General features: G+C 39.1%; 1 protein-coding gene across 4 annotated transcripts in view; it reads left to right on the top strand.

Moving 5' to 3' along the window:
• Window positions 1-27,429, top strand: part of casz1 (castor zinc finger 1) — a 177,400-nt gene that overhangs the window by 54,805 nt on the left and 95,166 nt on the right. The window contains exon 1 of one of the 4 annotated variants that reach the window (XM_085146468.1): window positions 20,382-23,641. The exons of the other annotated variants lie outside the window; for them this stretch is intronic. The gene's annotated coding sequence lies outside the window, so the exon portion shown is untranslated. Of the gene's footprint in view, window positions 1-20,381; window positions 23,642-27,429 lie in introns of those variants that run through there. 4 annotated transcript variants of the gene reach the window in all.

Raw genomic sequence — 27,429 nt, 5'->3', positions numbered from 1 at the left:
CTTCTCTGGAATACTTTGAGGGTTTTTTTTTTAGGGGGGGGGGGGGGGGGTCAGAATTGGCACACATGACCACTTGGATGGACATAAGGATGGACTGGTACGAATGGAGTGATCAATTCCAATGTCATCTCAAAACATCTTTTGGTTATAAATCAACTATTGATTCCATGTTTATGATAAAACACAGGGCATCATAATGTTACTTTGTGCAAGTCCAGAGCCTTCACTACATATATTTTGTGAGCCTGCTCAAACATTGATGTAAGCTGCAACTCGGCATAGATCCAAAAGTTTATTTTATTTTTTTTAAAATTGTATCTATTGTGACGCCATGTAAATCTGACACTCTTGAGGTTTCGCCTTATTGACTATCATTAGCTTTAAATTTCCCTTTTGGACTTCAAAATTATGCTCTAAGTAAATAACACCATGCCATTGCACTATTCTGGGATGTTTTGAGAGCAGAGAGTAGAGAGCAAGTGATGATCTCAAGTGGAAATTTTTATGTTTTCATGAAAAATTCCTCATCTTCTCATGAGGTGGCTTTCAGATTATATCTCCAGATATATTTCAGGACAGGTCCTTGGAAAAAATGAATAAATAGACATTTGAAGACTGAAAGAGTATCCTAATGCAATTACAGTGTCTTTGTGAAGTGTCATGATTTTGGAATTATAAAATCACTCTGGATTGGCAGCGGTAATTATGGTGGGTGAAGGAGACATTCTCTCAGGCCTGTGTTGATACAGCTTGTCACTGCCCCGTCTTTTCAGTCTGTTAAAGGGTTTCGTATTTTTATAGCCTCGTGTTTTTATACAGAGCTTTGTAATTGTCAAAGAAGTTAGTTATGTAATATGTGGCTTTAAATTAAAACTGCATTGCATGACGTAGCATAATAATTAAATATTATACTTACCTTCTACCAGAGGTGTACTAATACTGTGTTCACTAAACATAATATAGAATTATTTTATATTTATTTGCCCTTTTCTTACCTTCAAATTCTTAACTTTGATTCATAATTGATTTTGTAAGATTACATAAAATCAATCTAGATACAGATTCATTCATTTATTCATTCATCTGTTGTTTTATCTCTACAGAGCAACTTTTTGAAACCGCAATCGCAAAATATGTTTTACAGATACTTTTAAAACCCCAAATCTTCCAGTTTCCTTACTACTTTGCTAACATGTCTGTGGTACAGTAACTGGGCAGTCTTTATTGGACTGCTCAGTAGCACGGCCTTGATAAGCATTGCAGAATAATAATGAGTGCATCTGTCCTTCACACACAGCCAGCCAGGTGATGTTTAGGTTTTTGTATAATAGTAGGGCAAGTGATTCCATTAGCATCCATGATGGGTCTCTTGGGGTCACTGAGGACAGAAAACGTGGATGCCCGTTCTGCCTTTTCTAGCCTTTTATTTAAGCTTGATGTCTGTTGTACTATGATACAATACAGAAGCTCTTTACCCAGTCTCAGCCGAAGGTCCACGCGCTTAGTTTGAATGAGGCAGGCTAACCAGGCCTGATAAAAGTGGCATTAAAACATCAGACTTCTCCCCTCACACAGCACACATCGACATCATACAAATTACTGCTCAATTTGGCTGCAATCATGCTCTTAACATGGAGCTGGTTTGGAGAGGAGCTTTTCTAATTATGGGCAATCTGTAAAAGATTGTTGTTGTGATTACAGCACAGACATATGCCCCAGTGCTGAGTACTACAAACTAGACACCAGTAAGCTAAAAGCCCAAGACCCTTTAGCTACTGACCTACTAATGAAGGTTTTTGTTGATATTTACATGGTAGTGCATCATGACTGATATTAATCATTAAAACAGCCATGGCTGTTTTCAAAAATATGTGTCCAGTTGTGGAGTTTTGACATCAAAGACAAACCAATTATGTGTCACTGTGTTATAACAAACTGGAACCTCTCAATGTTTGGAAACAGGCTTGGGTGTAATTGCGAATTAAGATTGTGACTTTTGTTATTGTCAATAACAAATCTTAATATAATGATTGCAGCATAGGTTTGCATATGCATATCTATGTGCTCTTTAATGGCCATGAACAAAACTGCATGAACATCTTCACACATACAATTATGTTTTTAAAAAGGTTATAAATCCCAGTTATTTGGATTTTTCTATATATTATGGCCAATTCACAGAATGAAGAATTTTAAATGCCACAGGCCTGGCAAAAACCAACCTTAGGGTGTTTTTTTGCTAGTATAAACTAATATATAGAAATACCATAACACTGTGTCCAAATTTGCCACTAATTAATTATGTGTAGGTTTAACAGTAGTTAAGGCAGAAACACAAATGGTTAACAGATTTTTAAAGAGTGGAATGAAAAGTCTAGAAATGAGTTATTACCTTTTGGTCTTTTCCTGTTTTTACCAAACAGAAGTTTTGTGGTTGTGACACTGAGGCCATGTGATCTTGGCGTAGGTTGTTCATACCGTAATAGGGATTTAATTTGTGGTGAAAGATGGTGTCAGTTGCTGAACAAAATGCGTCAGTATCATAAAGGTTTCTTTGATAATCCAAAATGCTAAGGAAAAATCTTTTGTTAGTGTAGCCACTGTGGATTCACCTATTGGTTAGTGGACTAACCATAGACTCTGACCATATACTTTTTATATTAATTAATTTTTGTTTATTTAGATGATACTGCTGGAGAGTGAGGTTAACACTTTTCATAGAGAGTATAAAACATAAACTTAAGCCTGAGTTGAGAATTTACATCAGTGCTGAACTGCCTTAACCCTTTAAAGCCGGTCAGAGCGGGCACGCTCCGTTTTGCGTAACTATTTTTAAATCCCGGTAGCACTGCAACCACGTAAGCTAGCGCAATAATTTTTTTTGCATATGAAACCGGAGGAGTTGTACTTACATCTTATGCCATCAGCTTGCCCTAGGTCACAGTTTCCTTGCACATATAGCTTTGCAAAAACTGCATAAAAAGCACTTGTAGCAACAAAAACATAATATTCCAGAAACACGCTTTGCCGATCCGATCAGCTGTTCGTAACACTTCCTACGTCCATCAGCGGGAACTATCGCATGTCCGCCATGACCTGCCCGAAACCGGAAGTGACGTTATTTTGTTTTTTACCATCAGGACCTTATGAGCCTATACTGGTGTTTTTAAAAGTTATCTTTGACTTTATGACTTTCTGTGTCGTTTCTGCGATGCTTAGGACTCATATTGCACTGCTGGAAATAGTTTATTTTGATGCATATGCTGTTTTTTTGCAAATTTGCATTATAATATTTATTTTTGTTTTTCCTGCAGTATATAAAAATTGGTGTATTTCAAAAATAAAACTATGAAGACACTTAAAATAAATTTCCTGTGGTGGGAAACTATTTTGTGCAACTTTTTTATATTTACAGTTTTGAGGGATAAACCTCTTAAATTTCTCTAACTAGAAATATATGTTAAAAAAACAAAAACGAGTTTACATTTTTTTGTAGTTTATTGCACTTTTTTGCAATTTATGTAATTACTATGCACTTAATGCATACATATTATTAAAATTTGGGCTATAATGGTTGTATTGATGTATATCAACTTGAAATGCTCCCAAAAACGGCACTACAGCATGAAAAAATATAATATAAGCTCTGGCGGACTGGGTTCTATGGTAGGTCTTAAAGGGTTAAACCTGCATGCTGTTAAAACGCCATCAGATAGTTGTGATTGGAAAAACACATCTGGTCATATAGAAGTTTATGGGAAAACAGCTTTCTGTGATGACTGCTGTAAACACTTTCCTGCTGAGTTTATGAACTCAGTCACTCATTTTGGGTCACACTGAGTAAAAAAATTCTATCTGTTTTATAAATCTTCATCATACCAAAATGGAGAATTTGCTGTGGTATGAAACCCTATGCTCACTTGCCTAGTTGTCAGTCACAAGTCAGTAGCCAATGAGTGTGCAATTTCAGTCAGACCCGCCTCTATTATATCCAATACTTCAAAAAATGGGGCTTAACAAAAAAATGGGTGATTTCACCCATTCAGTACATGCCAGTTATAATTTTATGTAATATTGAATTGAATTAAATTTAAGCGAACTTCTTGAAGAAACTAAACAGCAGAATTCTTTGTTTCTTTTACTACAACTGAAGGTGGAACCATTCGGCTACATATGACTTTAAGTATAATTTAAAGGGGTGTGTTTTATAAGCGTTCATCCTGATTACAGTTGTCATGAGGGGGGATCGATTCACTATTTGAGCCAGTCTCAAGTGGACTTTCCATTAATTGCAGTTTTTAGGTACACAAGAGTTTAATAATTTGCGATATTTGTTATTGTAATGGCCTTTAACTTCTTTCAGGGTACTACAAAAAGGTCAAAGCCAAAAACATTTAATGCCAGAAAATGCTTGGGATTGGATCGGACATTAAAAAATATTGTCATTGTGTTAATTTGTTTCACCAACATTTAAAAAGTAAGACAGTTAAATAGAACATAGAGATTAGCAAGATTTATTTAAATCCTAATTTTAAAAAAATGCATATAGTACAAACATTACATCCAGTGTGACTGTTTTTAATTAGAAAATTAAAAAAGATGAAATTGTGAATTGACTGTTTTGTGTAACTGCCTGGCTTTTCCACGGATACTGCCTTTGTCTGTTTTCCTGCGAGCGTCCAGGTCTCTGTCTGTATTGCAGTGTTCTGTTATTAATTCAGTTTTCCGTGTCCTGATCAAGAGGGTTTGAGTAGGACACCACTGCAGCTTTCAAAAAAAGACTTTGGCTCCAGCTCGCCTTAAAAAAACTCCTCATCCACCCAAACCGCCACACGTGCCCTTTTCCTGTCTCCTTTTATTACGCAGCCATGATCCTCTTACGAAGGCTTCCTCTCCAGTGGAATACCATATGTTTCTAGTTAAGCCCAATTTCTTTTTCTCATCATTCAAGACAAGCATTTGCCAAGCCAAAAGCATTGAGAAAGCCCAACTTCTGCCATTCTTTTTCTTTTTTTCACCCGCCTGACATGTCTCAGAATATTTCAAATTGCTGAGGTTTTAAATTAATTTACAGCCACAACAAAAGAGCTCAGCATTTTAATAGCATTGTAAGTAATTTTAAGTTAATTCAGTAACCTTTGAAATAGAGTTCAGGCAGCCACTAAATTGTGGTTGCTGTTGATGAACACAGAGGTCACACAGAGGGTTCCAGCTTATTCATCAGAGGATTACTGGGATATCATTTTTAAATTGTCCATTTTTTTTTATCCAATGGCACAGTGTGTCACCGAAACACTGCGGAGAACTTAAAAACATTCACTCGTTTGGTTTGAATTATTTTTCTGGCTTCAACTTTTTCGTTTTCGCTCGTTTCGTCTTTGAATTGTTATTGTGTTTAAAATTAGGCAAATACTTGTTGGAAATCAGCAAATTTGTCTTCGTAGATTCTTTCACTGGTCGGCTCCGCTGCAGGATGAGCGTTTTAGGTCAACTTTAATATGAATTTTCTTTCTATGAGGAAAAATCTTCCAGATGAATGGAGAAGTGAGAACAATCTGCATTACTCAAACTGCACTTTTTAACTCCCGCCGCCAGTATATTATCACAGTCTTTAAAATCCCTTTTCAGCCATCACTGTTTCACAACCAGCATCAAGGAATAAGTGGCTTCCTTCATAACGCATTCAACAATATGAGAGTATGGCTGTGGTGTCAACTCCTTTTTAGTGTGAATTTCCCCCCCACATTAAATGTAAGCTGTTATAGGGCCCAGAGGAGCTCAGTAGTCTATTTTCCAATGATGTTGTCAACCATGTGGCTTACACCCCTGAGAGGTGAAGGTAATCAGCCTTTTCATCTCCAGAGAAGAGGCAATGTGGAGGTCCTGGCTGACTCCATATTTTCCTCAGCCGTCCTCGCCGTGTTTGACCAAAGCGTCCTTTTTATGGATTAAATCTTTAATACTAAACTGGAGCTATCTCCCTAACCGTGCTTTAGTGTGACACCATGTTTGATGATGATTGTTATCATTTTGATGATGAATATGTTTGTGTGTTAACAAAACAAATGGCTTATTTTTGGATTATGAGCACAAATTCTGGTTAAAGTCTGTATCCACAGGTTAAAGGTTTCACCTTTACAGTTACATTAAGATGTATCATTTTATCAGCATGTGTAATATATAAATATGCCAGCGTGTTGTTATTTAAGTCTCCAGCCTATTCAAGTAAATGTGTGTTCTTGCTTGTTCAAACCTGGACTCGGATTTTTTAATGCATCGTATTTAATTTTTAATTTTTATTTTTGGAAAGCTGTAATTTGTTTCAGAGTCAATATATTGAAAAATGGAGGCTCCAGTTTGTAGCGCGCCGTGCTGTACATGGCTCTAAAATGAATGAACAAACAGTAATCAGCACTTGGGGATGTGATCAAAACCCAGTTTTAAGAAAAGGAGCAAAACCCTAAAGTTCCTCATTAAAAGCTTTGAAATCACTTTTCTTCTGCGAGCTCATCCGTGTTTGCATTTCTTTTGTGTAGGTGTTGAAACAATTGCTCTCTTCTGTGCACCTCCCTAAAATAGCAGACGTACAGGGCTTGTAAGAAAATTAGTCAATTTAATTTCCTTGAGTAATGAAAATGTCATGCACCATTTAATAAAACTGCAAGAAAAAAGTCTGCGTTTCACACGCTGGAGATAGCTAGGGCCCCGTGGATTTGAAACTTTGACAGTTGGCCCTTTTGATGTTTTCTCTGAGTTTTGTTTCTTTTCTTTTTTTTTTTTCTTGATGTGATTTCAAATTAATCTCAACAGCTTGGATGTAAATATGAAAATGAGACTTGTTTGGTCTTCCCCTGACAACCCAGAGCACTGCTGGCTGAGGTAACTGATATCTCTTTCCCCTTTAAACTGCAAATTATTTTACGTTTATGAGTTTGTCTCATCTTCAAGGTCAAAAATGTAATTTTTGCTCTTTCAAAGGGTTATAACCTTAAAAGAGAACCTCAATCCTTGCTGATTAATAAGAGACTCCCGCATTTGATGTTTCAACTGTGACATTTTAAACTTTAAATATTTTATATGCATACCTATGAAAAAAATGAAGATATGCATTCATGTGGAATAAACGCTATTGCAGAGAAGAAAGGCTGGGCCGGGTATCATTTTAATAGAACAGTTAGAGTGCAATGGTTTTTCTTGGTGATTTTTATTTGAGGTTTTTATGTGTGCGCAAGCTGATTTAAAGGCACACTAAATCATTGGGGATGGGGAGTAGTGGATTATGCATTTAATCAAGGAGTAGGCCTTGGGAGAGTGGCTGGCCGAGTCACTAGGGCATCAGTGAGGGGTTGGCTGTAACATGGGGTCTATCCTCTTTGTTCCTCGTTATAATGGACCATTTTTACATCGTTTGTTAGGAAAAAAATGATATAGCGTGTGCGCTTGCTTCAGCTTTGTTCCTTTACTGGAATTATGCTACTGCTGAATGTGTTTAATATAGAATAACGCTATCATTAGGCAGTGCTTAAACTCAGGGAGCTCTCAGTACCATTTTTGCTTTTTGCACAGCATGTTTATACTTTGGTAAAAGTCTAAAAGTCAGAGTTATTGTTTGTTTGGGAATCACCATACATCCCACGATACGATATTATCACAATACTTAACGCACGATACGATATTATTGCGATTTTTAAAAAAATATTTTGCGATATTCAGATTCTGTACATAAAGGTAAACTTTATCAATATTCATTTTATCTAATATCAAATTCTCACACTCAGTCTTTCTCTCATTTCAGTTTTATTGTTGACAAACTTGAACGGTTTGTATTACAGTCTAGTCCAACTTAACTGAACGCAACCATCTGGTACAATTATAGCTATTTTGAACTATGCAGTTTATGAAAACTATGCAGCCCCTTCAGCAACTGAAGAATTTGAAAGTAAATTAAAACAAAATATAATTTTACATTAAATAAAAAAAGTTTTAAACTTAATTAAAATAAAACATGTCTTAAATTAAAATACGTAAACTGTCATGTTTATTGTTGCCAAAAAAAAAGTTAAACACATTTGGACAGTGAAGGAATGTCAGGATTCTTGCTCAGAAAAAGGATCAACATGCTCTGAAGTCAGAGCACAAAAACCTTTTTTGTAACAAAATATCGATTTCTGCTGTCCCTGTATCGATACATTATTAGCAAACAAAATATCACGATACTACACAGTATCGATTTTTTCCCCCACCCCTATTGTTTACAATATGGACAGATGGACAGAGCAGAAATCACATGGTTCTGCTTGTACTGCACTGGGTAACTTCACAGCTAGGCCTGTTTGCACATGTACAGACAGCACATATAGTCTGGCACAGTGCATATATTCTTTTAGTCCATCATACAGGTCGACTGGTGAATAAAAATTGCTGCTGTTTCAGATCCGGTGACTGATTTTTCTCTGGTTAATTAAATGATTAGTCCCCTTAAGTTCGAAAAAAAAGTTTGCTGGCATTTTCAGATTTCCCGTATCACATTTTACCACTTGTTGTGACTAGGACCTCTTTATTTATTGAATTATAGTTTTAACTGGAACTAGGGACATTAAAATCTGTCCAGAAGGCCACTTTGCCTTTTGTAAAGATACTTGATTTAATTGCTGAAATATTATGATATAATTGAAAGCAATCCAGATTACATCAAAGAGTTTGGCCTGTAATTGCAATTGTAATTTTCATTAGTGATTTTTTTTTTCTGTACTTTTGTCAAACACATCACGGAAACAAAAAGCTTTGCAAACTGCACGGTGGACTCTGCAGTGTTTGTCTCGCTCCTGTTATTAGTCTTATCGTAGCTCCCGCAGCGTTTCCCGTGAAATTAAAATTTTCCATCAGCGGTTCGGTTTTTAGACATGGGTTGACTTGTGACGTCACGTTGAATACTTTCTCGCACTGACACTGTACATTATGAGTAAGGGTGCATGCATGTTTAAAAACTGTCTACAAAAGGATTTTTTCGCCCACTATGGTTAAGTATTTAATATGAGTGTCCTGTCAGCTTCAGACAAGTCATCGCCGCTGTCTCCAAGATGTTCCCATTACCGCTAGTTCTTTGAAAATTAATATGTGTGCTTAATGCTTGATGACTTGCTTTCCTACTGGCCAGCAGAGCTTAATTTATAATTGAAAAGCCACAGTGTGCTTTGTATGTCAGTGCTGTGCAACTGTCTCAGGTCTTAATCAGGATGACAGCATACAAATCAAGAGTGATTTTGGAAAGCAAAGAGAAACACTCACATTTCAGTTTTAAGTTTCATGGATGAGCTTGTGAGCTAGAAAGCACACGCTGGATATTCTTCTCATAGGTTATGTGCAGATCATTTAAGATACTGGGGCTTGTGTGTGTGTGTGTGCATGTGTGTGTGAGGGTGTTCAGTTGTTACTTATGCTAAGATTGCAACTTTTTTTTGTCTGTTTGTTTCTTTTAAACATAGGTTTAGTCAGCAATGCAGTTGAAACTCTTTCCCACCTACCAGCGCATGCTTGACTCTTCTGCACAGTTAGATGGATAGGTGAAATATTTACCCAAAGTAGGATTTAAACAGGGACATGTTTTCTATAAGGGCATGGTTTGTTTTCTCCACCTCTTCGCTCCTGTGGGGGATTAATAGTGTCAATCACATTGACTGGCACCTCTCAAATCACACCCTTGCAGCAAAGTGGCTGATTTTGTCAGGGAGAGAATGGCGTTATCGGTAGAACCTTGTTTAGAGACTCACAAAACCGCTAAACCCGCAATTCATGGGAGATCTGTTTACAATCTGCACCGGCCATTGACTGCTAAACAGCCCGCGCAGATCCATCCTGGGCCACTCCGAGGAGGAGAGGAGCAGAGCAATTACATCCTCAAACAGCAATCTGAAGCTAGGTCGGCATGCAAACAGACATCAAGTGCACACACAAACACTGACAGATTCAGACACGAGCAATACGTTTGCTCAAGACTTTGCAGAGTCCTGTTAAGCTTTGGGTATGAATATGCTTGGCCTATCTATAGTGGCGGATGTGTACCGTGCAGTACAGTTATTTTGCTGATTTGTAGGCCCGAGTATCTAATGTTACTTTCCCTCATCCGGAAGCAGGATGAGAAATTTCCAACGTGATACCTGAAATTTCTTCATACTTGAAATACTTTTCGGGAAAAGTGCTTGGATTAAAAGAAAGCGAACAAACAGAAACGACATTTTTGTTTACAAAAAACTACAAATGACCAAATGCTAAAAGGGTACCAGCATCAAGTTTGCATTAATGTGACACATTAGCAAATTCCCACATTTCAGGATACATTAATAAAGTCTGTTGGATGGAATTCCAATTTCTGTTCTCCCGTCACTTTTATCATTCAGGCAGTTTGTAACATTTTGAATCATTTAGCACAGCGGTCCCCAACCCCCGGGCCTTGGACCGGTACCGGTCCGTAAGTCGTTTGGTACCGGGCCACGAGAGTTGAGGCACAGGTGTGAAATGTATAGTTTTCAGGGTTTTTATCGGTTTTCAGCGTTATTTTGTTATCGTTTTTATCAGTTACTCGGTTTTCCTTGGTCTTTTCACGTGTGTTATGAATAAATCTTCTTTTTTTCGGTACCGGTACTAGTTTTATTTTGTTGTATTTATCCGCGACACCTTAAAGGCCGGTCCATGAAAATATTGTCGGGCATAAACCGGTCCGTGGCGCAAAAAAGGTTGGGGACCGCTAATTTAGCACACAACGATCGAGACATTTTTGGCACCGTCGCCAGATTTCAAACAGCAAACTTTTTAACAAATATATTTTCCCAATTAGCCAGATCTGTATGTTTTCACTAAACTTGATAAAATCCCAAATAAATTGCAAAACTAAGCTGAATTTCCTTCACTGAGCCTAAAACTGGAATTAAAAATACAGCAAAGAACCTAGACAGCTTCATTTCCATGTAACAGGTGATGCAGCTACTCAAAAAATCTGGATCCAAGTGCTGTCCTTTGAACTGACTCCGCGCCAGACGGGGAGGTTTGTTTGCCTTACAAAGCAACGTAGCAAGCTATAAAGATATCACCAGAAGATTAAAAGCATTAGAGGCAATGTCAGTGGATCATTTTATTTTACCTACCTTATTACTCGTCAGCATGTTTTTTTTTTTGGTTGTTAAAGGACATATGGTCTTCTAATCCAAAGTGGTTGATTGTTGTTTTTACAGCCCCGGATGTGTTTCTCGATCAGAGTGCACTAAATCATTGTTTCACCCAGTGAAATATATAAATTGCTTAGGGTTGTCCAGTGGTGTACATTCTTGTGATGTACTTTAAAAAAAAATAGAGATGCACATATACTTATATATAAGACAGACATAATTTTTCTGTTACGTTATGTTTAAGAAATCAGTTACTGTGTGTTATACAAATATATTTGCTGGATGAGCGCTCACTGGTTTAAAAGTCCTGTATAGGACAAATTTGTCAGTTTAATATTTACTGTACATTAAAGCAATATGTAACAATAGGTGTCGTTCACGCTTTACGGTTCTTGAAATGCAACTCCTATTCTCTATAGTGCCTCTGGCATTAAAGCTTGAGGATGATGCAAACAGCTAAGTATATTGCTCCATCCATTAAAGGATTTTAATAGTTGAGTTACATTATTGATTTTATTTTACAGTGATAAATACATCACTGATTGAAGGTTTTTCCACATCAAAGATGAATTGCACGAGTCTGGCTTTTCATACAGTGGGACTCGAGATTGGATGTGTGAAAGCCATAAAGTCTGAGTATGTGACATCTGTGCTAGTACAGCCTTTTCACAGTATTGTTTTACAAAGCAGTAATGACTAATCAGATGAAGGAACCACAGTAGCCGTAGTCTTAACGCATTTTAATTTGTTGTCCAACGTACGGTGCGTCATAAAAAATCAAAATACACCAAAAATGCGCCGTTCTCTACTTGAACGTGCCGCACGTGTTCACAGCTCTTACATAAAAATCAAATTGATTTAGTTTACAACATTAAATGAAAAAAAATAACATTAAACTCAATGCAAGTTAAAGATTATTTATGTGTTGAACGTATTTATTTATTTATTTCATGTAGACTGCAGAGGGTAAGAGATTGTTGGTTGGTTAAGCATCTCCTGTCAACATGCCAAAACAAGACACAGTGCACTGTAGAGCAATAACAAACCAATAAACAAAGAAAAATGAATATATCTAACCACGTGCATGTGAGAATTTTTATCAGAATTTTGGTATTTAGAAGATTCAGAGTGAATGATGATATGTGACAATCAGTCACAGCAATTAGTGTTACTGTTAAGAAGCCTTTTTGTTTTCTCTCACCCATACAGAATGTCACAAATAAATCCTCACTTACATTTGCATATTAATTGGATCTGAGACGTCAAGCATCTTTCATTAAGCAAAATGATCTGCATATTTGGAGACATAAAATAGTTTATTTCAATGTGGGAAAAGAAGTCATTGAAAATTGACCGCATATGGGATGTAAACTTTGGCTGATCCATTAACCCTTTACCCCCTGGCAGCATATCGTACACAAAGCAAAAACAGGCTGATTAACAATGGGGATGATGTTTCTCAGCCTCGAACAATGCTAAGTAAAGGAGCAACGAGATCATGTGTGTTATGGTTTTGGAACAGGTGAAACTTTTTTGTTGCAGTTTTTGTGTTATTGAACTGAAAAAGCAAATTTGATTTAAAAAAACAAGAAAAAGAAAATTATCTGCGCTTCCTGCGACATGGAAATTATACAGAGCTCCACACAGTGACTGATTGGTTGCATTTATTGGAGGTTTATCTAATATAACCACAAAATGAACATATAGAAATTCAGTCTCTGTGGTTAGATGTGGAGTTATGCCATATTAAAAATCAGAGATGCAGTCAGAAAGCGGCAGGAAATGACGGGTAAATTATCCCCATGACTTTATCATGTCAGTGGTTGCCCAGGTTCATCGAACAGTTCAAGAAGCTGGTACTGGAAGACTTCCGGTAACATTTTGTGATCGGGAAGCCATGAAACATATCCGTGACGAGCATTGGCAACAGCGTCGGCTAATTTGAACACTTTTGCTTTCACTTCCTAAAAGTTGTTGGTGTCCAGAGAGGGCTTACCTCGCGTGAGAAAGCAAACTCGTCAGTTTGGTTTCCTAATTTGCATGGGACTGCGTGTGCCTAAAATACTGATGCCTAGTGAATTCGGATGAAATGTCACGCAGTATTTTCCCAGAGAATAGACTGGATATTTCTCTGGAAGCTCTGAGGAAATCTTTAATTCAAATATGACACAAATATTACCTTGAACTTGATGATAAACTGATTTGACTTTGGTGGTTGAAAAATGACAAAACAGGTCACATTTTTTTAGCACATTTTTCTAATGTGATAAAAATTCCAGTGTTATCACATTTTACATCCAAAATCCTCTAAATGGGCAAAGTATTGGACCATTCAGTCTTACTCTTTGAAGGATATTTTCAATCCCCTTGGCATAGGGCTATAAAATTAAGTACATGGAAATGCAGTCCACATTTGTGAAGGACTGGATTGTTCTGTAGAGCTCACTGAATTTGAATGTGGTCCTGTGATAGGATGCCACCATTGCAAGAAGTCAGTTTGTGAGACTTCTTCCTTCCTAGATATTCCAGCATCAACTGTAAGTGGTATTTCTGAAAAGTGGAAGTGTTTAGGAACCACAGGCACTCAGCCGCGAAGTGGCAGACCACGTAAAGTTACACAGCGGCTTACTGAGGGCTGAGGCGTAGTAGTAGTGCATAACAGTTACGGCGACTCAGAAGCTGCAGAGCTCCAAACCTCCTCTGGTATTAACATCAGCACAAAAACAGTGCACTGGGAGCTTCGTGCTCCTGTAGGAGGGGTCGGGGGACTCCAGGCCTCAAGGGCCGGTGTCCTGCAGGTTTTAGACGTGTCATTGATCCAAGAACCACGGATTTAAATTGCTAAATTACCTCCTCACCATCCCTTGGAATTCTCCAGAAGCCTGGTAATGAGCTAATCGTTTGATTCAGGTGTGTGGACACAGGGTGATATCTAAAACCTGCAGGACACCGGCCCTTGAGACCTGGACTTCCCCACCCCTGGTGTAATGTGTAGGTGGCCCAATACTTTTGTCTTTACAGCTTGAAGTCAGCACAGACACTTTTCTAGTAATTATTCTAACTGAAACAAATGGCAGTTTTGACTAGCTGGACTATGTTGCTGGGTTAGAGACGTTTGTGAAGCATTCATGCTTGTTGTCTACTTTTGTTGACACGTAAAGCCACACACTATATAACTTATGAGTCTGGAAAAACATGGATGTTAGCCATAACTTGATTCTGAATTCTGAATTGTGCCCAGAGGTGTGTCCTGCACGCACACACAAACAAACAAACAAATTGCATTAAACAGTAGAGCTCTTTCATCGTATATCATGTCACTTAGCGTCATCGTGGATTCAAATCTGATATTGGAGCGACTTTATTCATTTGTAGGACATTACATGTTCTTTCTTTTGCACTGCACCGCAAAACAGAAGTGGTACAGCCAGTCCGGAAAGCTGGAATGTACCACAAACGTTATAAGCAATTGCACAATGTAAAGAACCATATTTTCGAGCTCGACGTTTCTGCATAAATCATACTTGCATTCGAATCAGCACTTCTGTTTTTATCTCCTTTTCGGATTAGGCCTTGAGGGACCCAACCCCGTGATTATCAAAATCCCTCGTGTCATCTGCAGTTGTCTTTCAAAGTTATTCTCAATAGCTCCGACTCTGCCCTGCTAATTACTCCAACAGCTAACTTCCCTTGAAAGCATCATTTGAACATAATGTGCTATTGTCTTAAGATTGTGTACTTCCAGTGATAAAATTCTCTTTCTCTTGGTGCACTCTGTTCTTCAAAAGTAAATAAAATCCCAGGACAATAAGAAATGCCAAACAAAGTGGACAACGGGGGGAAGGATGTTGTTTGTCTGAAATCTTTGTGTGTCAGACACAGCCATGCTTTGTTTGCTGTGTCTGTTGGCCAATCTAAAGGGAAAAGTGACATTGGTTGTTTCGATATGATTAAGACACAGAGGCTGGTAATGGAAAGGCTGTGTATCGCATGGTCTACATAGTTAGGGGCTAGACTTGTGAATAATTTGATTAGGTTGCAGGGGAATATATCTGGAGGATTATGTAAATGGCGGTGCCCCCATGCAGAATTCTTTTGAACTCTTCAGAACTCACATCTGCCGGGGTCGACAGCTAGACAGGATGGCTGCCTTCTTGTAGCCTGATTCCTCTGTGTTGGAGGAAGGTGTTTAAAGGTCATTTTTGGTACAAACAGACTTGTCCTCAAAGACCTCTCTCTTCTAAAGAACTTCAATTTATTTTTTGTTGATGCCCGTGCAATTATCATTTTCTTTGAGTCAACAATAGCTGAGCTTAGGACAATTATTGTTGTATACTAATTAGCCAGACTGTGTGCGTGTGTGTCACCGGTAACCTCTTGCATGCACAGGATATGTACACAAAGGAATAGCTTTGACCTGTTTACAATATATTTAAGGTTATATCTGCCTCTCCCTCTGTGCCGTCTGATTATGAGATTTTCCCCCAAGCCTTATTTGGTGTATTTCTGGGTGGGGATATGTTTGTGTTGTGCACTATGGCAACCAAAGTCAAGGTGACCAAGAGCATGTAGCACACATTAGATTACCAGAATAGAGGCAAGCAGACAATGCAGTGAGCACAAAATGGCATTTATCTGCAGCCTTATTGTAGGGAATTTTGAGACCATCCTTTGGCTGACTGAGGATTTATTGTCTTGGTGAGTCTGACCACTGTTAGCTGTATTAAATCACAGGGACCAGTGCTTGTGCAGTGGCTTCTGTGTATGCTGTGTGGCTGGTCACAAACACCTTAGCAGAAGTGAAGAAGTGGGTATTTTGGCTTTATTTGAACCACATTTCATAATAGAAAGTGTTTCTGTGAAACCTCTTTTAACATTTGAGGAGCTTTGACACCCTTATGAAAAGATAATCCTTAAGTATTGTTGAAAGACCGAGCGAGTGCAATAAAGTAGGCATTTTACTTGAAAGCCGTTTGAATTTCACTCGAAGCAATTCCATTATTCTGCGCTGTAAGTGTTCTGAGCTTATTTGATCAATCGCCAGAAAAGCTGAAATGGCGTAATATTAGCAGCTGGTTGAAAATCTGGTCAGCTCAGAGCAGCATGTGTAGAGTATTTCTGGCAAATTGTGCTGCGCTGCGGCTGCAAGCGAATGTTTGGGCCTTTGGAGATGAGTTTACGTTTGAGGCTGCAGAAATCCGAGTGCCAAAACAGTAAAAACACGGTCATTTTGGCAGGCCGGGAATCTGTGGGATTTAGTCTCGCTTAAGAAAAGTGGAAAAGAAAACAATCAGGCTATTACCGTTCTTAACCTCTTGTAACTTCCGTCCACATATGAACATCTATACCGTGGAGGATATGTGAAATGCGTGGAAAGTGTGACTTTCTGCTTATGGGTGTTCACAGCCAGTTTCCTCTCTCACAAAAGCCAAAGTCCTAAAATATTGACTGAAAATAAGCCTGACAAACCTCCCACTTCCCTTCTTTCAGAATGCTCTCTCTTTTTTTTTATTCCCAGGAATGTATGCAGGGCACTAAGCGGTTACTTTACCAACAGGAAGGATGATACAAGGACATACTGTAATTATGTTCAAAGATACAGAATCAGCCCAGTTTTTACTTGTAAAACTTAAGCAATCAGTTTTGGAATCTAACAGAATCCTCTTTTGTGGTTGTCATGTGCTATTGAAAGAGTCTGTTTTGCCCCGGCTTGTGACCACTTGTTGAAGGGTTTGAGAGTGATTTAGGGAGGGCAGCTGGATAACAGAGATTTTATTTATCTATTCTGAGAGCCCTTTATTTTTGCGAGCAGTTCTCAGCTTGCAGTTGCTTGACTTTATGGCAGATTTTCTGAATTGTGTGGAGCGAGTATGACTAAAGGGAGGAACAGCTGTGGGGGTGAATGTGTGTACTGTAAAAAAATGTGAAGAAAATGGAAAATGCCAGAGATGTTAAACAGAGGGCAATCTAGATGTCTGGAAGTGCTGCTTAAAGTGCTAAAAGCTGATTTCCTGTGGCTCTGTTCTGGTGAAAGGAAAGAAGGGCAAAACATTTTCCAAAGATCAGGGACTTTTGCATGGAAGATGTATAGTGTTCTCAAAGTTAATGCTCTCTTAATTCAATATATTCGTATTTTGACTTTATAAATGAAAGCTTTTGATCAGGTATGACCTAAAAAAAATCACAAGAGTCGCTAGAAATAGGAACTTTTTCGACTACGTTTCTCACGGCTTTGTGAAACCTCTCCAGGCATCTGAATGTGTGATTGTTCTGTGCCGCTACGTGTGTGAGGATAGATACAGAGGCATTATTACCCAGGAGAGGTCACGGGTCAAGTATTAAGCAAGCTGCCTGCTTGGAGCCCTGCATCAGAGATTTCACTCTGTTGGCCCAGGAAATACTCCTGTGTCTTGTCTAAATAATCAAGGAGTCCTTCAGCGTACAGTTTTAGAAACTGATAAATAAACACAAGAGACTGAGACTAAGAGGAAGTATCACTGCGAGAAGCCCACAGTGCTAAAGTGAAGATTTTTCTTCCTCTTAATTACAGATCAACAAAGTGGTGTTTACAGGTCCTGGCTCTGGAACAGGAATGCCCTGTTGGTCGTGCGCTTTTACCTTTAGTCTCGTTTTCTTCGTTTCATAACAATGTTGTTTGACCTTCTACATAGGAACAGTTTGTTTTTAGCCTCATTCCTCTAAAAACGCAGGAAAACAATAGAAGCGGCTCGGATAGGAAGTCACATCTCACCCTATCAAAAACAGATTAGAAACACGAGAAAAGGCCAAAAAACATGTATGCATGAAAACAGCAGCACTGCTGGTGAAAACAATGAAAGCACTCTGGATGATTTTCATTTGATTATTCTGTCCTGTTATATTTGTGTGCCTGCCACCTACTTACTAATACTAGTCTGAGTATAATTAGTATAGTTGATATCAATTTTGTGATTATTTGTAGTTTTATTAAACATAGTTTCAAAAAAAAAAAAAGAGCTTAAGCTCTCTCTTTTATCTGATCAAACTGCCATCATCTGAAAGTTCCTGGCTGCCTCCTGTTAGAATCTCTAAAGAGGGACAAAGTTAGCGTGAGCATTATCACACAAACTCAAAATAACCCCAGAATTCAGACAGTGCCTTATTAGGTCATGAATCCACAATGGGAAGGAAGTGTACAAAAATTTATTGACAAGGCGAGTGTTTCTTTGAGTCCAGACACAGGACAAGATAACCTAAGTTGGAGCTGCTGGCCGTGACTTCTTCTCTGAGACCAATTAAGAAGGTTTTGCATAGTTTAAGATGGGTTTAGTTGAATTAGTTAAGGTAAAAAATATGTGGGGCTTTGAATATGCTCGGCATACACAGACACACGTTACTGCCTCAGAGTAACTGGATAACTTATGTATCTTAATCATTTCTATATTATTCTATAGCTTGGAATATCTTGGAATGTCCTCCACACCTCTGTTACTGTCTATTTAAGAATATTATGGTTTAAGTTTGCTCTCTGCTCACATGATAGTCGAGCCTCAAAACTGTTATTCCAGTTTTAGTTACCGTAAGAACAAGACAGCTTAGTTTAGAAGATAAACTACATTTACATTGTAAATGGAAACAACCACAACCTGCCTATTTATAGATACGTTTGTAAAAGCACTTGTCTGTTCCCCAACAAGCCTCACTTGTGTTTCGCTCCCAATCCTGTCCTTGAAAAGGACAAGAAAACTGACAGTCCATGGGTGTGTGCTTGCCTGCGTGTCTGCATTTGTGTGGCAGTTGGATAGGGTGGGGTGTATGGCGTCACAAGTGCTCCAGTTTAGGAAAAGTGACACTTTGCCTTGAAAGACTCTTCAGGTCAGCTAGATAAGGAATTTAGTGGCTTTATCACAAATGCCACTATTTAATTTAAAAGGGTGAGGCACTTAGGGTCTGGCAGCAGTCTTTCAGTCTAGTGATAAATTTGCAAGAAAGTGGAAAAGATTGGAGCCTGGGAGCAGATTAGCAGGATACAAATATAGAAGTGACATTATAGTGGGTATTAGTCAGGTGCTGAACAAGTGGCTGGTTTCTGATAGCCCTGAGAACAGGGCCTGACTGCAGGCTTGTAGAGTGGGTGGGTGGGTGGGTGTGGGGGTTCTGGACACACTACAAATAATAGAGCAGTTAGTATAAATAAGGCCAGTTGTAGCGCTTCTAAACAGCTTAAAGCGCTGTAGAATATTTATAGTGCCTTATCAGTCTCAGTTTTGATAGCATCGTGTTAAATAATGAAGCTGTTGCATTAAACTTTGTTGATTCTTTGTATAGCTTTTCCTGTCATCGTTCTATTTTCTTCTGGGTAACAGTTGAAATATGTAGAAGCCTTAGTCAAAACAGAAAGAAGACTTACCCTGAATTACTCGTTTTGTTAGAATAGAAACAAACAGTCACACAACATAACTGCAGTTGTCAGGCACAACCCTGAAATAACCCGGTTAATGATATTAATTACTAATGTAGTCAAAAAGATTTCTTTATAAATGACATTTAATCCTCCAATTGTCTTCATTTTGCTCACGTATAAAATGTTTTCGATTTAAACCGACCCGTGGTAATTTCAATATATGTGCTGTATGACACACACTCCTTAAATTTGGATACTTACACTGGTACATTTGCACCATGATGAATTTATTTGCATTGTTTCTAAATTTAGACAGGGTATTTCCTGAAATCAAGCACGGCACGGACGGCAACACAACACAACATGTGTAATGTCAATGTCTGATAAAATAATATGTTATGTTGTTAGCTAGCATCAGTATTTAAGGGGCGTCCACACATGAAACGATTTGCTACTACATGGCAGCCACGAATCATAGAAAGACGGTGACATTCGACAACTTCAAATAACAACGGGCGATTCAGTTCTGGCAACTTTGAGCCGAGTGAGTGAAATGACTTCCGGTGAGTCGCTGAATCACATATGGCAGCGGGATAAATATGTTAAAAGGTCAAGCAACCAGAGCCTGGGATGTCCACCAGCAGCCGACTTGAGTGCAAATTAAAGGTACAAAACATTGTGACTTGAGACAGGGCCAAAGAAATGCTTACGTTTGAAAAGTTCTAGATAAATAATAGTTAATATCAAATTTTAATGATACATTTTCTTTAGCTTGACCGACCTCATTTTTTACCTAGTAAGAGTTAACAAGACATGTTTTTTGTACTGCTCAGACTTTAAAATGTCATATTTTCATTGCAAATCAAGTTATAAGCTAACCAAATATTGCTGTAATAACTCAGCAGCAACTTTTAAAAAAAATATTATGTTTTTGGTCAAATATCAGTAAGCCTACATAGTTAAAAATAAATTTGATCGTCTACACGCCTCCCACCTGAAAACACTCCTACATACACCTGCATATCTGCCACTTCTTTTACTTTAATTCCACTCTTGTTCTCATTTATTTCAATACTCAATATCTCATTAATATATAACTAGAATGACCAAGTTTAACAGTGGATTGAGTCCCCATATGAGATGCTGGAGCCAGCCAATGGTTACTATTTTGCTCCATGATAAACGAAATTAACCTAAAACCAAATTAAGCTAAATTATTACTTTATCATAAAATGTGTAAGTGATACTGTGTTTAATATTGATGGATTGGATTTTCTGTGGCAACATCCGTCTCTCTTTTTCTCCCCATTTTCTGGCCCTACATTTCTATCTGTGTATCCTCTATTTTTTAAACTAAACTGTCCTTTTTCCACTTGTCCGCCCTCCCCTCTTCCTCTCTCGCGTTCTTTTTTTGCAACAGTTGGTGTGTGTTCATCTTGGCAGCGCTCCATAGTCTGTTTGATGTGGTTTCCAGAAGTCCTGAACTGCAGTCCCTGGCCACTCTTTCTGTCATCGGTAGACCTGCTGTCTCTTTAGCCTCCATTGACTCCTTTTAACCTCCTCCTACCTTCCTCACGTCGAAGCAGCTGCTTTCTTTCCCGCTGCACATTTCTGCATGGAAATGATCTGATTCCCATTATTTGCTAGTAAACTGTGGACCGCATACACAAGCAAACTCTTACTAACACAGTGTGCGCTCTAGTCAGGCATTCACAACATTGCAGAACATCTTCTAGGCTCTGTTCCAGGCACTGGAGAAAAATTAAAGAAACCTACTATTTCCCCGTTGTAAATATAAATTAGGGAGGCCTAAATTTATGATCCGCTTTTTAAGTCATGAGCCTCCCAAGGCTTGTACTTTTTCCATCCCAATAATATGTAGAACTAGATCAAAGTTAATCAGCTCTGTTGAACCCATTTCTACCAGTGACCTCTACACACTGTAATTTGAGTGATAGAAGAAGGAGGGGAAGTAGAGACGACCAGATAGTAGCTTCAAAGAGGGCCTGTAGAGGACAGTCAGTGACCCTATATGGGTGCCTTTCCTGCATATAGCAGCACGTTTAAAGGGAAACTGATAGGCAGGTGAAATATCTGCCACTTACAGAAAAGAGGCAGTGACTGGGGAGGGCAGACAGGACAGAATGGATATGGATTGGGTCACAAGGCTGACGAGGCCATCCTAAGGAAATGAATATTCCTTGCAAAGTACACTTGGTGACTCTTGGGTCTAAGGACAAAACACAAGTGCAAAGGAAATTCATTCCTCACTTTTATTTGGCATGGAGAAGCAGTGGATCATGTTTTTAACATCGCATAACACTTTACATGCTATGTTAGGCTTTTTATAGCGATACTTCTTCAAAGTGTGCTTTGCTGCGTCCTGACACTACTTATCGTAATAATGCCGGAAATCTTTCAGTTTTCAGCTGAAATACAAGGGGGGATGTATCAGCCAACTCTGAAGTGTATATGTATCCACTTTCACCCCACCAGCGGAGATGCATGTTATTACCGGGTGGACTTCCACTTTGTATCAGATGAAGGCGGTGCGGTGGAGGCACAGCTAAACATGCCCAGGGGGCTGGAGTGAGATTGGTGTCTCGTTTTCAGGGGCAAACAAACACATACAGGGAGCAGACATGGCTGTCACATCTCCCTTAGCTCCCCTGTCACCCCCGAGGGCAGTGGGCAGGGGCAACCTCTGTGCTCCGGTGATGCCTCAAAAAAATCTCCGCGTACTCTCGGAAAGAATACACAACCAGACGCATCGTTTGCGGCGCAGACGCACAGATGCGTCAGCATATGTTGCATTTGTTCTGGCTGCTGTACAAACTTTCTAAAATACAGCAAAATTAGTCTTCGGTATTCCCTGGAGATCTCAACTTTGACCTTCTAAGCTGAAAAGCAGCGTGTTTAGTCCACAAAGCTGGCTCCATTTTTAACTTTCCCAGATTGATCAGTGATTGTACTGGCGCCGAGCAGCTGTATAGCTTTACATCAGCGAGGAGGAGGTTTAGCGGTTTTCAATAGTATTTCAGGATATCCTTGCTGCTGCTGCTGCAGTTTTTGGCAGACTAACAGCTGCCACCAGCATTAGTGTACAAGCAGACACTTCTTAATGCTCCCCAGCCCTGGCCTCATGTGTCACATGGACTCCATCCAGCCTAACCCACTTGCCATCCGCAGTGGCTGAATTGGTTGAAAACTGTGTGATGCCTGAAACTATCCTTTCATACCGGTTTAAAGTTAGTAACATTAATGTGACCGTGTTTTAGTGGCAAAAGGCAAACAGAGGACAGACACCTTACTAATTATGTGCGATTTATTATCGCAGATGAAAATTACTTAAGATCTCTGGACCAAGGGAAATTAGTTACATAGCCCTGTTGCTTATAATTTGACAACACTGCCTTGAATTCACTGAGATGTAAAATTAATTCTTGCAGTTGTTTTCAATGGGACTTTCATGTTTGCTTTGCTCACAGTTAAAAATCTGAGAAAAATACAAATGATTGGGCTTGGCTCAGTAACTTCATTGTGCAGGGAAAAGAAAGCCAAACTGGACGGGGTTCAGTGGTTTTTAGGCCTTTTGAGGGTTGGTGTGTCAGGATTTATGTATTTAATTACACACTCATTCTGCTAATGTAAGTAGAGAAAAAAGGAAAAAGGATAAAAAGCTCCATCGAGCCTATAAGCTTGTAGTTTCCCTCTTACTGAAAGTTGGCCACTGCTGCTGTTTAGCTCCCCTTGAACTGGCCTAATACTTGTCTATTCCGATTAGGATTAGTATGTGTAGCATGGGCTCAGGGACCCGGGCCACGTAATCTAATAAATCAAGATAAAAAACTCTGAGATTGGTTTACAGAGGGCTCGGATTTACTATTGGCCATCTCAGAGAAACAGGGATTAGCACAGCATTTGGTGCTGTACTTACACACCCCCCATTCTGTGCATAGGAAGAGCGAGCAAGCGAGAGAGAGACCGAGGCAGCGGGAGGGAAAAAGACTTAGAGGGAGGGGGTGGAAGAGAAGCACTGGCTAGGGCTTTATATCGCCTAACAGACAGCAAGTTAAACTTGCAGTGACAAGGTCAGGTAAGTCCTTGTACAAAAGGCTTTGTTCCATAGGCAGATTAAAGGTCTCTCTGACAGTTTTCACACTTTTGGATCATGTTGAACATATTAGAAGTTAATCTTGTCTGTGAGGGGCAAGAAGCTCTGTGGTCACACGCATGAGGGAAAGCAGGAGAGAAGATAGAGCTTCACAAAAAATAATGAAACTTTTGAAACAGCTGATGTCTTCTTATGACCTGGGTGGTGCTTCCTAGTTCCTTATTTTCCTTCTTTTATCTCCTTATTTAGCCTCCCAAAGCCACATGTAACACATACTTACACCACTTTGTGCTGTGTTAAGGTTTTTACATTTAAAAGCAAATTTTTCTATTTAGTAATAATGAAGCCGGAGAGTATTTTTTCCCCCGTCATCCTATCAGGTGGTATAAATGGATAAATATAGAGTTTGGGTTTCACTCTATCTGATGTGGCGAATGCATTTTTAAAAGTTCTGTCGGCATCAATAATAATAATGCATCATTAGCAACATCACATGGAGCTGCAGCTGAGCTGGTTGACACAACACTGCATGCGCCTCGCTTTAAAACAATGAGATTATGTTTCCTGAAGTCTGGTTTCATATAAATATTGTGTCAAAGATGAGTTTCAGAACATTTGCATCAATTTGCAAGTATTTAAAGAAGTCCAAAGGTGGGGTTAGAAGCTGTGGCAATAACAAAAAATAGCTCAGTTTTAAAGATTTGTTTGTTTGTTTGAACTGTACTGTGAGGATTTTATCATCTGCTTCTTTAAAAGATTCAGAGAAATCTTTGTTTGCAAGGATCAAGGCCAAAAAACAGCACTGAATGCCCTTGATTTCTGCTCTCTGAGATGCCATAATATTAAAAACTCACGTTTCTCTTCTGCAGTGGAAGCACTGCTTGGACTCACTTCCAGGAAATCCTCAGGAACACAACCATTGTGAGCAAACACAGTTCATCTCTGCATCTACAGGTGTTAATGCAAATCTGTGCCATGCAGAGAGAGAGAAACAGATAAACAAGGTCCAGACATCCTGCTACCGTCTGTGAACCTGAGCATGTTTAATAAAGACTCAGGTTAAGTGGAAAACTTTGTCGCGCTTTCATTTTGTTCCAAATCGCGGATGCTGCCGTGTTCAAGCTAAAGACAAGAATGACCATCTTCAGTGTTATCACTGGTCAGATGGCATCGGGGTGAATTAAACATGGTCAACTTGCACCTTTGTGATTTCACCTTTAATGCTGCACAGTACTTACAGACTTTGGCTCAGCATATTGCTGCCATACAGGTGAGTCTTTTAGAGAAGACCTTGCTTATGTTTGCAAATCACAGTCTAGATTTTGTAAAAGTCCAAGAGTGTGCCTGCAGTTCAGACCTCTAGTTCAGAAAACATTATGAAATGAAGAAGTAGATGGTCTCCACACTTCCTAAATGTTTATAGAGTGCTGTTAAAGAAAAGGAGATGCAGCTGCTAAAAACACAACAACAGTATAAAATATCTTTATACTAGTTTCAGTTGAACTTTTATTAATTATTTGACTTTTAATACAACAAATCCAACATGTTTGGACGCAGAGTAACAGGTAACGATGAATGCGTAGTGTTTCTGATGAAAATGTAGATTTAAAAGTACAGTGTGTAGTTTCAGCGTAGGACAGCAGTTTTGTTTTTAAATTTTAACTGATAAAAGATCTTAAGATTTAAAGAATTGCGTGTCTGTGTGCGTGAGTGTCAGTTATCTATCGGGTGTTGTTTTTTTTCTCCAGAAACTGAGACTAAATGACTAAAAAATATCCACCTGAAATTCGAGCTCTTTCTATTTTCTCTCTGCCTCCAGGGTTTCACATAAAGTTTTACATATCAAAAGTGGAATGTCCTTTCATCTGCTTGCATGTCTTGTTAAGCAATATCAAACACGGCAAATTCTTTCTACATCCACATATAAAGGTTGAAAAATCCTAGCAACACATCCCAGCTTGTGCAAAAGAGGCCTTTTCTTTTCTTTTCTGTCTTTCTTTCTTTCTCGGGGAACTGTTAGCAATATCACTGGGCAATTAGCAAGGAAACGAGAGAGAATTGGAGAAGCCAATTACTTCTGCGAGTTAGCTAAAGGCCATTTTAAACTGTGTGCCCATGACATAATAATGTTTATGGTAAATATTATAGTTGGAGACAGTGAGTGCATGGCGTGAGAGGCAATGAGAAAAAAAAGGGCATCAATCTCAGATCGAGAATAATTTATTAAGATCTGAGATGCGGCAATTACGTGGAAAGGACCAAAAAGAAAAAAAAAAGAAGAAGCCAACTCTCCAGGAACCGCATACATGATTGCAATCTTGATTAAATCCCCCTGGATCTAATGAGTTGATTTTCTGCTGTTAATATTGCATTGGCTGATGATGGATTCGTTAAGATAATGGAACGAAGCTAAAATATAAATGACTCCCTGTCAAGGAGCAGATTTTCGTCATTTTCTGTCTGACACCTCCGCCGTGGGGATTTGGTGAGGCCTTTTTGTGTTTAGAACCATCAGGATCTGGAATACTAATTGCTCATGTGTGGACGCTTCTAATGCTTCTCCTCCTCTCTGCGCCCCCTCACCGCCGCCGCCACCCCCTGCCTATCCTCTTGGTAAATATCTGCTCCACATCTCTACGCAGAAACAAAGAGAGCAGCTTCTTTTCTTCAGTGCTGATGAAAGTGTTCCTGTGCACGTTTGATATATTAAAACATATAACATGATACACCAGTTGCCACATAAGTCAGCTCATGTTCTGCGAGCAAAAACTGTTAAGTCACAGAGATATGACACAGTGCCAGCAAAAACAGAAAAATAGCTTTTTTTTAGTAATATGGCCTCGTTTGGCGCATGCAGAGCAGCTGAGCCAGTCTTTTTGTTTTTTGCTCCGTCACCCGTCTAACGTATAGAATATTGATCGCATCAGACATGAACTACAATCCTGCGTGTATAATTTTACTCCCAAATGTGGTGGGAACCGGTAATAACCTAGAGCAATGCTCGGATATGAATGTCCTGGGGTGACAAGAGCGTCATTTCCAAAGAGAAACCCCACCACAGTATTTAGAGCTACAGCGAAGCGAGTTTTCAGTCGTCTGATTCCAGGGAAAAAAATCACACAGTTCATGTAAAAGAATCTGATATGTAGCTCAACGTAACACACCTACCAAATTCCAACCCGTCTTTCTTTCATTTTCGTAATTACCATTGTTGTCGAGTTTCATGCTTTGGCCTGACCCTTCCTTTGTGGCGATTATGATATTGTTTCTTTTCTTTTTGTGTTTTTTTTTTTTTTTTTTGTGCGTTAGTACAGGGAAACCCGTCTGATTGGGCCATCCGCGAGATCCCTTTTCTTCTGTGTGTCACTTTTTGTGTCCTTTAACATGGTTTTACTAAAAAGTCTTTTTTAATCAATCAAGAAGCAGGCAGAAAATAGGCTTTGTCATGGCTAGGCCCAGGGTCGTGTGATGCCTGCTTTGCCTGGTGACAGGTCTTCAAAAGGGATAAAAAGGAATATTTTGGGGGCAAAACGGGGGTTTCCATGGCACCGGCACTTGTTGCACATGGATCACCATTCTTTGGTTCTGCATGAGATTGAGGTTTCAAAGGGCTGGACAACAAAAATTAGGCGAGGAGGGGACAGCGGAACTGTGTAGGTAGCTGCCCTCAAGCCCCTGACTCTGTCCTCTCCTAGGGGAAAAGGAGAATAGGAGCCAGAAGTGACAGAACAAAAAGGGGCCTACTAGGTGCTGTCAAATATGCATGAGTA

Source organism: Neolamprologus multifasciatus, chromosome 20, assembly GCF_963576455.1.
Source record: "Neolamprologus multifasciatus chromosome 20, fNeoMul1.2, whole genome shotgun sequence".
Taxonomy (NCBI): domain Eukaryota; kingdom Metazoa; phylum Chordata; class Actinopteri; order Cichliformes; family Cichlidae; genus Neolamprologus; species Neolamprologus multifasciatus.
Note: the sequence above shows the minus strand (reverse complement) of the source record. Positions and strands in the feature narration are given on the sequence as shown.